This window comes from Nicotiana sylvestris, chromosome 10 (genome assembly GCF_000393655.2).
Source record: "Nicotiana sylvestris chromosome 10, ASM39365v2, whole genome shotgun sequence".
Lineage (NCBI taxonomy): Eukaryota > Viridiplantae > Streptophyta > Magnoliopsida > Solanales > Solanaceae > Nicotiana > Nicotiana sylvestris.
The window spans coordinates 134,725,519-134,736,704 of record NC_091066.1 but is presented as its reverse complement, the minus strand read 5'-3'; positions in this window follow the sequence as shown (position 1 = coordinate 134,736,704).

Genomic DNA, 11,186 nt, shown 5'->3' with positions numbered 1-11,186 from the left:
ATTTCCGGATATAAATTATATTCAGCCAGACTATTTAAATTCAAAGAAAAGCGTAAAAATATGATTAACACTATTTTCGGCAAATACAACATATATATCTATATGCCCAATAATGAATTGTATATGAAATTAAAAACGATTTATAAAGGGAAGAATATTTTTCAAGAACTTTTATTACTTCTATTTAGTGCAAGTCCTATTTCTAATTGTCATTGATGTAAAGTGTTGTAATTTGTATATCTCATCTTATTCTCATATACTTGCTTTTAATCTAATAGGCCTAATTATTTATTTAGGATGGTAAATAGGCATCAAATTGATAAGAGAGGGAATTATTATACAAATTGATTAACAACATTGCCTTACATGCAACATATTTGTATGTCTTGAAACATTCATAGCATTTTAACATCATAATGAGCCATAACAACTCAACTTACCATCCACTAATGGTTCTATAGATACCTGCTATCTTATACATGAAAATAATACCAACACCATTTTTACCTTATTTAACAATAGATATTACTAGTGTAGTTTTCTTGATACTTCTACATTACTCCTTACTTAGCTAACAACAAAAAATTAAATAATGGCCAACATTCATGCCATATTCCCTACCTTGACAATTTAATTATATCTTCCGCTAATGAAAATTTAGAAATTAACCTTATTACAACATTTCGAGCAACTTCAAGAAATGACATTTAATTTACAGCCGTTACGTCAAAATATACTACTATTAAACCAACACGAAACAAAGCTGAAATTTAAACTAATGAACTTGAGCGAATAGAAGACAGAATTACAATTCAAGCTTCATTTTGTCATGTTGAAGCTCTTCACAACATGAGTTTTAAGAATATGTACCTGGAAATGAAGGTAAAAGGAGTAAATTTCAGCGATAATAGCAGCAGCAAAATACCGGCAGAATGTACCAGTAACAACAGCAAGTCCGAACAAGACCCGTTAACCCAGATGTACAGTGATAGAAACTTGAGAGAAAATTTCAGATTTAAACCGAACACTATCCACAAACAAACAACGGATAGATTCTAGAAAAATAACATTTCAGATTTCAGCTTCTTTCCTCTATCTGTTTTAGATTCCTGTTTCTGATTTTTGTTTTTGCTTTTGTATCTGTTTCAGGTTGTGGGTGTGTGTGTGAATGTTCTCTTTTCTATTTCTTTTTTTGTTCTCTTCCTCTCTTTCCTTTCTTTTTTTTTTTAAAAAATCTGCCCTTTTTTTTCTCTCTTTAAAAGTCTCAGTCCCCTAAATCAGTCCCCATTCCCCTCTATTTATACAGGGCTGTCCTATACTCTTCTAGTGCTGAATGGACCCTTTTTTCCTTTTAAAATCAGAAAGTTTTCCATTAAAACTACTTTTGAATACTTTAAGTGATCTTATCCTGATTTTAAGCAGCCCATTACCCTTTGTTTCCCATTATCTCATTAAATTAAAATCCATTAACAAACCACTTTCAGCCCTCTATTATATCATATTACCCTTACTGTTTTATCCCAGAAATGTCCAGATTTACTGTTTTCTACTGGTATTACTGCCTTAAATTCAGCATCTTAACAATACAGATTTTAAAATCTGTATAAGCCTGATTATTAATCTGATTTAAGACAGCTACAACCAATCCTAAAGTTTGGACTGAATCCTGACTAAGAATGTAACCTCCTAACACAATTACATCTAATCAACATTTGTAGAATCATACTGAATTCAGAACCAATCATCATAACAACATATTACACTGAGTTCAGTAAACTGAGCTTTAACTTTGAACAAAAATCAAACAAACACAGGAGCATTGTCAATATACTGACAATGCCCTGAAACTCACTGATTCAGAAATCAACATATACACACCATTGACAAACTTTCTGATTTATTAAACAAGAATCAATAAATTGGGAAGAACTAATTAACTGATTTCAATGATGATAATCAACTCTAAACAGATAAACAGGGTATTACAAACATCATTTCAGAAGCAAGATTCACAATACAACTAATCGACGAACTTAATCGAGTCGATTACACACATTGTACATAATCACAATTAACAGAAACAATTCACATTTGGAATCAAGTAGACGGGTAGGGGACAGTATAACAAAATTGACTAGAAAATTATGAAAAATTAAACAAACTAATGAAACGAATATAGAATACACGTAGAACATACATAAGCAACAGAAAATTACCTCTGAGCCTTCAAATTCAACCGGACTCAACTCAACTTGGATTTGAACTTTGTTTGAAATCAAACAGACCTTAGTCGAAGTATTTTCTACTGAAAATACTTTGACTAAGGTCGATTAAACCTCAATCTTTGCCAGGATTGGAAATTTAGGGTTTCAGATCTTGGATTTTAAATCCGAACACTTCTGGGTAGGTTCGAGGGGAACCAACAATGACACACGGGTGGGGGTAGCCTAGGGGTCATTTGGTGTCAGTTTAGAACAGATCTGAGTTTGTTCTTGTTTGGTCCGAATCTTCAAAAGAAGATTCGAGAAGCTCGGAACTGATTCGAGCCAAACAAACATCAGATCCATAACAAGGCATGCTAGGGGGTACTATGGTGTTATTTTGGAAGCCATTGGAAAGGTTGGAGTTTTCAGACCCACCTTCGATTTAGTATTCGAAGAGTTAGGTTCTGATTTGAAGGAAACTAAGGTTAGATCTGTGTAGAGGATGTTCAGGGGATTCTAGGGTATTATTTTGGTGACCGGCGGCGTTGATGCCGCCGGGTTTCAGGCGGTGGGATCCTAGGGCGGCTAGGGTTAGGGGTGAGTTTTGGAAGGGACGATGAACAGGGAAGGAGGGGGGGTGTTTGGCTAGGGGGCCGGGGTAAGGGTTTGGGCCTTATATAGGGGTGGGGTGGATTGATGTTGACCGTTAGATCTAGTAGGATGAAAGGTCAGGATTTACTCACTTAACCAAACGATGTCGTTTGGTTTAAGCTGGGGGGACGGGTTGGACCGGGTATCGGATCGGGTAAGGATTGTGGGTTAAGGTTCGTGGGATCTCAGCCGTTGGTTGGCTTTGATCCAACGGTCTCTGCTAAACTACGACCAAACGATGTCGTTTTGACTCGTTTGAATTGGACCGGTACCTGGGTTTCCTGGATTGGGCTGGGGGGGGGGTAATTTAGTTTTGGGCCTAGATTTTAATCCAGGTCTGATTCTATTTCTACAATTTATTTTATTTTATTATTTATCATTAAAAAATCCTAATAAAAATTATAAAACAATTTTAATCTTACACAAAAATATTAATTACTTTATAACAACTATTTAACACATAGTCAAAACATTAATCACACAGTAACATATTTAAAAATAGAACGAATGCATATTTTTGTGATTTTATTTAAATTATCTTTCAAATACATAATTAAATCCTATATGCATGCAACATGTATTTTATTTTAATTTTTATTTTATTATGACAAAGTAAACATTTACGGACATAACACAAATATTTAACACCACGCAAATTCAAAAACTACACAGTAAAAGAAATTTATTTTATTTTTTGATTTATTTTGGAGTAGTTTTTGTTAAGGCAAAAATCACGTGCTCACAGCTGCCCCTCTTTGTGCGGAAACTCGAAGAGTTTTCGTGCAAAGATAAAGTGAGTGGACACGAGAGATTTTTGCCTGTTCAAATACTCCGTGGAAGCATTTTTTGAAAGATTTGACCGAACCTCTGCTTCAAAGGTTTCCTACATATCCTTGGCTATAAAGGAATCAGGTCAATGTAGTTCAGGAAGTTTTGGGTAGCTGGGACTACCTTGGGACTGTGATGTTACTGCTGCTTCGTGCTGTTTTTACTGCTTGCTGACCTCCTTATTACACCTTACTTCAAGGTAATACAAAAACTAAACTAGATTATGGTACAGGAATTATAAAAAATCTTGTCTAGATCATGCCCTTGCGTTTCTTGTTGTCTTGATATCTTGGTGACTCTTGGGAATTTGGCTTATTCCGTATTCCTTTTCATTGTGTCCCGTATTTCTTTCATCTGTTTGGGACTCTTGTTATTTCTTGCTAGGGATTTTGTTGGATTCCTCTGCTTTATTGATTCTAAGTGTGCTCCTTTTTCATATGAGCGGGCTTTTGATTTCAACACTTCAATTGCATTCCCTCGTTCTCCGGGTGGGTGCCTTGACTGCTTCTTTTCTTTCTTCATCCTCATTCTCCAGGTGGACGCCTGATTTCTTTTTAACTTCTTATCCTCATTCTCCAGGTGGACGCCTGATTTCTTTAATTCTTTGTCCTCATTCTCCAGGTGGACGCCTGACTTCTTCTTCCCTCATCCTTATTCTCCAGGTGGACGCCTGCCTTCTTCTTTCCTCATCCTCATTCTCCAGGTGGACGCCTGACTTCTTCTTAACTTCTTCATCCTCATTCTCCAGGTGGACGCCTGATTTCTTTAATTCTCATCCTCATTCTCCAGGTGGACGCCTGATTTCTTCAATTCTCATCCTCATTCTCTAGGTGGACGCCTGACTTCTTCAATTCTCATCCTCATTCTCCAGGTGGACGCCTGACTTCTTTGATTCTCATCCTCATTCTCTAGGTGGACGCCTGACTTCTTCTTTTCTCATCCTCATTCTCCAGGTGGACGCCTGACTTCTTTAATTCTCATCCTCATTCTCCAGGTAGACGCCTGACTTCTTCTTTTCTCATCCTCATTCTCCAGGTGGACGCCTGACTTCTTTAATTCTCATCCTCATTCTCCAGGTGGACGCCTGACTTCTTTAATTCTCATCCTCATTCTCCAGGTGGACGCCTCACTTCTTCTTTTCTCATCCTCATTTTCCAGGTGGACGCCTGACTTCTTCTTTTCTCATCATCATTCTCCAAGTGGACGCCTGACTTCTTTAATTCTCATCCTCATTCTCCAGGTGGACGCCTGACTTCTTCTTTTCTCATCCTTATTCTCCAGGTGGACGCCTGACTTCTTTAATTCTCATCCTCATTCTCCAAGTGGACGCCTGACTTCTTTAATTCTCATCCTCATTCTCCAGGTGGACGCCTGACTTCTTTAATTCTCCATCCTCATTCTCCAGGTGGACGCCTGACTTTTTATTCTCATCCTCATTCTCCAGGTGGACGCCTGACTTCTTCTTAACTTCTTCATCCTCATTCTCCAGGTGGACGCCTGATTTCTTTAATTCTCATCCTCATTCTCCAGGTGGACGCCTGACTTCTTTGATTCTCATCCTTATTCTCCAGGTGGACGCCTGACTTCTTCAATTCTCATCCTCATTCTCCAGGTGGACGCCTGACTTCTTCAATTCTCATCCTCATTCTCCAGGTGGACGCCTGATTTCTTCAATTCTCATCCTCATTCTCCAGGTGGACGCCTGACTTCTTTAATTCTCCATCCTCATTCTCCAAGTGGACGCCTGACTTTTTCTTCTCATCCTCATTCTCCAGGTGGACGCCTGACTTCTTCTTAACTTCTTCATCCTCATTCTCCAGGTGGACGCCTGATATCTTTAATTCTCATCCTCATTCTCCAGGTGGACGCCTGACTTCTTTGATTCTCATCCTCATTCTCCAGGTGGATGCCTGACTTCTTCAATTCTCATCCTCATTCTCCAGGTGGACGCCTGATTTCTTCAATTCTCATCCTCATTCTCCAGGTGGACGCCTGATTTCTTCAATTCTCCTCCTCAATCTCCAGGTGGACGCCTGACTTCTTCAATTCTCATCCTCATTCTCCAGGTGGACACCTGACTTCTTTGATTCTCATCCTCATTCTTCAGGTGGACGCCTGACTTCTTCTTTTCTCATCCTCATTCTCCAGGTGGACGCCTGACTTCTTTAATTCTCATCCTCATTCTCCAGGTGGACGCCTGACTTCTTTAATTCTCATCCTCATTCCTCCAGGTGGACGCCTGACTTCTTCTTTTCTCATCCTCATTCTCCAGGTGGACGCCTGACTTCTTTAATTCTCATCCTCATTCTCCAGGTGGACGCCTGACTTCTTCTTAACTTCTTCATCCTCATTCTCCAGGTGGACGCCTGATATCTTTAATTCTCATCCTCATTCTCCAGGTGGACGCCTGACTTCTTTGATTCTCATCCTCATTCTCCAGGTGGATGCCTGACTTCTTCAATTCTCATCCTCATTCTCCAGGTGGACGCCTGATTTCTTCAATTCTCATCCTCATTCTCCAGGTGGACGCCTGATTTCTTCAATTCTCCTCCTCATTCTCCAGGTGGACGCCTGACTTCTTCAATTCTCATCCTCATTCTCCAGGTGGACACCTGACTTCTTTGATTCTCATCCTCATTCTTCAGGTGGACGCCTGACTTCTTCTTTTCTCATCCTCATTCTCCAGGTGGACGCCTGACTTCTTTAATTCTCATCCTCATTCTCCAGGTGGACGCCTAACTTCTTTAATTCTCATCCTCATTCTCCAGGTCGACGCCTGACTTCTTCTTTTCTCATCCTCATTCTTCAGGTGGACGCCTGACTTCTTTAATTCTCATCCTCATTCTCCAGGTGGACGCCTGACTTCATTAATTCTCATCCTCATTCTTCAGGTGGACGCCTGACTTCTTTAATTCTCCATCCTCATTGTCCAGGTGGACGCCTGACTTCTTCTTCTCATCCTCATTCTCCAGGTGGACGCCTGACTTCTTCTTAACTTCTTCATCCTCATTCTCCAGGTGGACGCCTGACTTCTTTAATTCTCATCCTCATTCTCCAGGTGGACGCCTGACTTCTTTAATTCTCCATCTTCATTCTCCAGGTGGACGCCTGACTTCTTCTTCTCATCCTCATTCTCCAGGTGGACGCCTGACTTCTTCTTTTCTTCGTAAATGTCTCCTGACACAAATATTGTCTTTGCCCCAGTTTTAAATCAAAGAAAACTTCGTTAGTTTAAAGCAGGGTGGTTAACTGGGGTATTCTTGCTGATGGTGAGGCCTCTCTTCGTCTCTTTTTATTGCTTTGGAATGGTTGAAAAGACTGTTTCGTCCTTGTAATTGATCCTTGACTATAGGATTCCCCTCTGTATGTTTTCCTTCAAACCCTTTTAACTGTAATCATATGTCCCTTCTGACTTTGCTGATCCACTTTTGATTTCACTTTTCTTACACCCATATCTTTTATCTCCCGCCTTTCATGGCCGTATTTTGCATCATGTAACCTTGAATCTTGGTAGTATACCTTGACATTCCTTCTTATTTGTTTGGAATAAAACTTATCTCAAAGCTTTTAGAAAAGTAAGATTATTAGTGACGAAACACGCTGATTTCGACAATTATAGAATGAAAAGAAAAATCCAAGTTTGGATGACTGTTGGAGAAAGAATAAACTTATCTGATTGGAGTTACTGGCACCAATGATTAGGGTATGCATTTCGGATTAATCAACTCAGTCTTTTAATTAATCTCCTTTCAATTGTCTCATTTTTGTTTTCCCCAAAATTTCCGTAATCCAACTTCATTTTTCATTTTACAGACCTGTTGGACTTGCAATATCTCAAAGAGTTTTCACCGATGATCCTTCCTCATTTGTTCATTTCTCACTTCCTTTTCGTTCTATGGTGCCTACTAAGGTTTTCACCAATAAGACTCTCTCATTTTACTTTTCTCTCAACTTCCGTCGCCTTATGGTGCCCGTGTGGGTTTTCACCTATAAGACTCTCTCATTTTTACTTTCTTTTCTTGTTTGTACCAGAGTGTTATGAACCATCTTCATTTGCTTGTCTCAGCATTTTTCTAAGATTGATCGAAAGGTCTTTTTGGTATGGGGTTAGAAATGGAAAAGGTATTAAAAGCTAAATAGCTTTGGTATGGGTTTAAAATTACAACTCTTGGAATCTTTTCTTATTTCCAATACAATTCCTGCCCTAGTTTCTTGATTGAGGTCTCTTAATGTTTCTTTTCGTGCACATTGTGTATGTCGTGCACCCTATGACCGAGCCGTGAGGCGCCTACGTATCCTTCTTTGAGGAATCAGGTCAAACGTAGTTCACTAGTAATAGTGACTTTTTTTTTTTTAATTATTGATTCCAAGAGAGGGTAGGAAAGAAACAAGTATGGCTCAAAGGGTAAACAAAGGGTACGGTGTTTGGATAGCAGAATAAATTGCCTTTGTCATTCCAATCTTCGAAATAATGCTAAATAAAAACATTCAAAAAGTTATGCGTAATATCTCTTTACCGCGTCAGAATTGATTGCCATGTCTATGCATTTGCCTTCAATATCTGTTAAACATAGTGCACCATTTGATAATACTCTGGTCACAATGAATGGTCCTTGCCAATTTGGAGCAAATTTGCCTTTTGCCTCAACCTGATATGGAAGAATACGTTTCAGCACATGTTGACCCACTTCGAACTTCCGTGGGCACACCTTTTTATTGTATGCTCTTGCTATTCTTCTTTGATATAATTGACCGTGACATACTGCGACCAATCGTTTTTCATCAATCAAGTTTAACTGTTCCAGACGGGTTTTGACCAATTCATCATTATCAATTTTTGCTTCGGCGATGATCCGAAGGGAAGGAATCTCAACTTCTGCAGGAATTACTGCTTCAGTGCCATATACCAATAAATAAGGAGTTGCTCCTACTGAAGTGCGAACAGTAGTGCGGTATCCCAATAATGCAAATGGTAATTTTTCATGCCATTGTTTTGAACCTTCTACCATTTTCCGAAGTATCTTCTTTATGTTTTTGTTGGCTGCCTCTACTGCTCCATTCGCCTTGGGCCGATATGGGGTAGAGTTGCGATGTGTAATCTTAAATTGTTGACATACTTCCTTCATTAAGTTGCTGTTAAGATTAGCACCGTTATCTGTGATGATCACCTTCGGGATTCCGAATCGACATATGATATTTGAGTGGACAAAATCGACCACAGCTTTCTTGGTCACTGATTTGAATGTCTTGGCCTCAACCCATTTGGTAAAATAATCAATAGCTACCAGAATGAACCTGTGCCCATTGGATGCTGCCGGCTCAATTGGTCCAATCACATCCATGCCCCAGGCAACGAAGGGCCATGGTGCCGACATTGTGTGCAACTCGGATGGTGGAGAATGAATCAAATCTCCGTGTATTTGGCATTGATGACACTTGCGCACAAAACTGATACAATCTCGCTCCATGGTAAGCCAATAGTAACCAGCTCGGAGGATTTTCTTTGCCAACACATATCCACTCATGTGGGGTCCGCAAACTCCTGAATGTACTTCAGACATGACAGCTGTAGCTTGTCTGGCATCTATGCATCTTAATAATCCAAGATCTGGTGTTCTTTTATACAAAACTCCTCCGCTTAAGAAGAATCCATTTGCCAATCGCCTAATGGTCCTCTTTTGATCTCCTGTGGCTTGTGCGGGATATATCCCCATCCTGATATACTCCTTGATGTCGTGGAACCATGGTTCACCATCAAATTCTTCTTCGACCATATTGCAATAAGCGTGCTGATCGTGGACTTGAATATGTATCGGATCTACATAAACTTTATCCGGATGATGCAACATTGATGCCAAGGGTAGCCAATGCATCGGCAACCTCATTATGGATTCTTGGAATATGTTGGAATTCCACTGATTGAAACCGCTGACAAAGATCATGTAGACATTGTCGGTATGGTATGAGCTTCAAGTCTCGGGTTTCCCATTCTCCTTGAATTTGATGTACCAAAAGATCCGAATCTCCCATGACTAAGATTTCTCGGATACCCATGTCGGCGGCTAGCCTTAACCCCAAAATGCAAGCTTCATATTCAGCCATATTATTGGTGCAATAAAATCGCAATTGAGCCGTAACAGGATAGTGATGCCCTGTTTCAGAAATGATTACAGCTCCTATCCCGACTCCTTTCATATTAGCGGCTCCATCAAAGAAAAGTTTCCAGCCAGGTTTTTCAATTCGCTCCACCTCGTCGATATGCATTGTTTCTTCATCAGGAAAATAAGTTTTCAACGGCTCATATTCCTCATTGACCGGGTTTTCGGCTAAATGATCAGCCAGTGCTTGAGCCTTCATTTCAGTTCGAGTCACATAGATGATGTCAAATTCTGTGAGCAATATCTGCCACTTTGCAAGTCTTCCCGTTGGCACAGGCTTTTGAAAAATGTATTTCAATGGATCCAACCGAGAAATGAGGTAAGTGGTGTAGGATGACAAATAGTGTTTTAATTTTTGAGCTACCCATGTTAGGGCGCAACATGTCTTTTCCAGATGAGTATACTTAACCTCATAAGCTGTGAACTTCTTGCTAAGGTAGTAGATGGCCTATTCTTTTCTGCCAGTGAGGTCATGTTGCCCCAATACACAACCAAATGAATTTTCCAAAACCGTCAAGTAAAGAATCAAAGGTCTTCCTGGCTCTGGCGGGACCATCACGGGTGGGTTTGACAAGTACCCTTTTATCTTATCGAACGTTTCTTGACACTCATCGGTCCATTTGACCGCAGCATCCTTTTTAACAATTTGAAAATTGGCTCACAGGTTGTTGTGAGCTGAGCAATAAACCTGCTGATGTAATTTAACCTTCCCAACAAACTCATTACTTCTGTTTTGTTTCTTGGAGGTGGTAATTCTTGGATGGCTTTGATTTTTGATGGATCTAGCTCGATGCCTCGCCGACTGACTATGAATCCCAGCAACTTTCCAGATGGAACTCCAAATGCGCATTTGGCAAGGTTAAGCTTGAGGTTGTACCTGCGAAGTCTTAAGAAGAACTTCCTCAAATCCCCAACGTGGTCGGCCTGATGCTTTGATTTTATGATCACATCGTCCACGTATACCTCAATCTCTTTGTGTATCATATCATGAAACACTGTGGCCATTGCTCTCATATAGGTTGCTCCGGCGTTCTTTAAACCGAATGGCATTACCCGGTAGCAATAAGTTCCCCATGGTGTGATGAATGCCGTCTTTTCTGCATCTTCTTCATCCATTAGAATTTGATGATACCCGGCATAACAATCCACGAAAGACCCTATATCATGCTTGGCACAATTGTCGATCAAAATATGGATATTGGGTAATGGGAAATTATCCTTTGGACTTGCTTTGTTGAGATTGCGATAGTCGACGCATACTCTAATTTTGCCGTCTTTCTTTGGTACAGGAACGATATTAGCCAACCAAACAGGATATCGAGTGACTCGAATGACCTTTGCTTCC